Raw genomic sequence first — 2028 nt, forward strand, 5'->3', positions numbered from 1 at the left:
CCTCCCCAGCTGTTCTGTGCTGACTTGATTGGTGGGACAAAGAGGGGGAAGTGACGTGTGTGGGAGGAGCAAGAGAAACTTGGGTGGTGGAACTCACGCTCACTTGCACTCGTGACCTGGCGTTGGAGGCGACGGTAAAGATCTAGAATAAAGACGTTTAGTGATCCTGACTCTTGCTGATTTCTGGAAAGATAGAGTTCCAGCAGAGGAGGAACATTTGTTTTTCATTTCTGGTTTTGGCATTGGTTGGACAACTAGAGTTCATAGAGCCCATCTCTACTATGGTGAGATGGGTGGCTTGAATGGATCAGTTTCTGTGATGAAGAGAATGCAGTCTACATTATCTGGGATTTCAACTGCATTCCGGCATAGAAAATATCTTGTTTGGAAGCAAACACTAATAAAATGGTATCTTTAAGCTCAACTTCTGCCAAAATTCTCATTAGTTCTTCTAGGGTCTCATTCATTCATTCTTTGTCTTTAGTCAACCATTAAAAATATTAACCCTTGTGTATTCTGGAAATAATGGTGCCATGGTGGTCCTGGCCACCTAAATGCCCCACTATGAAGCTAATGTTTTTTGTATTCTGTGGTTTCTACATTGAAACCTATAGTGGGAATAGTAGTTACTATTTCACCCAGCTTTAGTTTGTATAAGAGAGTTGTTTTTCCTGCAGGATTCAGACCAACAATTAGAATCTACATTTCTGTTTGGTTGAAGAATCCTTTGAAAAGGTAGCAAATATATTTCTCTTCTTCCAAGTGTGATGTGTTGAACATTAGTGAAAGAAACCTCCTCATTCATGTACTTCAGGCTTCAGCTCCTGACAGCAGCTATATCATTGCCAGGGCACTGATGCACGTACTGTCAATCTCATCCTTCCTGTCCTCTCCAGGAGATTGTGACCTCTATCACCTCTACTCTTTCTAATTTTCAATCTTTATCTAATGGCTCCTTCCTTGCTTCTTATTAACTTACCCATTTCTTCACAACTTAACAAATTCTCACTTTATCCTACTATCCTTGTAAACTATCATCATCTATCTTTCCTATCCTCAGCTAAAATTGTTGAAAAAGCTGTCTATACTCACAGCATGTCCACTTCTTTCATGTTTTTCTAAACTCTTTATAATCTGGTTAACATTAAATTCAAATTTCTCTCTAAAGTTACCAATGACTTAAGGATAAGATAAGGTTTTTGTTAAAATGCCATCACATTTTTCAATTAACACTAAAAGAATCAAAATTTTTAAATGTCTTGAAGGACCAAGCTGCTGTCAAATTTATGGAGTGCATTTTTTGGGCAGCAGTGAAATTCCCTTTTAGACCAAGATCTGAACTCTCTTCTCTCTGAGTCTTGAAATGTAACTCCTTCCTGGTTCTTCTTCTCTCTGGATGACCACCCTTTCTCCATCTCTTTGCTTTTTCTTCATCTGTATCATGCTACTGTTGATGTTCCCAAAACTCTGTCCTGGATCCTCATTTTATGATCATCAGCAGCAGCTATGGGCTTAGCATCTCTTAGGAATCTTAGGAATCACTCTCTCATCACATACTTCAAATGAGATCATAAGAAAAATTAAACCTATTAAAAACATATTAAATCAAAACAACTTTTCACATTGGCCAAGTCAAGAAAATATTTTCTCATTCTGCACTCTGAGTTCTGCTTCCCTCTACTGGGAGATGTGTGACATGTTACATTATCACTTCTCTGAAATTGTGTTTAGTCATCAAATTTGTCAGAGTTTAACAAATCATATTCCATAATGTTTTATGAATTATGAATTGTTTATCAAGTCTCCAATTTATAGGCAATTCCTTAGATCCCCATTTTTCCTAACTTAAAAAAGAGCTATAAAAATATTTTTATCCATCATTAGAGTTTGCTTAGGACTAATCCCTTCCTTAATCTATCTCCTTCTAATCTTCCCCAAGTATCCTCTTTCCCTCTTATCCTGATTGAGTGAAATATATTTTTGTACCCAATATTTCTCTCTCTCTTTGTCTCTCTATTTCCTATGTAT

General features: G+C 37.1%; 1 pseudogene; it reads right to left on the minus strand.

Moving 5' to 3' along the window:
- Positions 1-224: 224 nt before the first annotated feature.
- LOC141562044 (ADP-ribosylation factor 1 pseudogene) lies at positions 225-780 on the minus strand (annotated as a pseudogene).
- Between the last annotated feature and the right edge of the window lie 1248 nt (positions 781-2028).

The sequence above is a fragment of the Sminthopsis crassicaudata genome, chromosome 3, assembly GCF_048593235.1.
Source record: "Sminthopsis crassicaudata isolate SCR6 chromosome 3, ASM4859323v1, whole genome shotgun sequence".
NCBI classification, from domain to species: domain Eukaryota; kingdom Metazoa; phylum Chordata; class Mammalia; order Dasyuromorphia; family Dasyuridae; genus Sminthopsis; species Sminthopsis crassicaudata.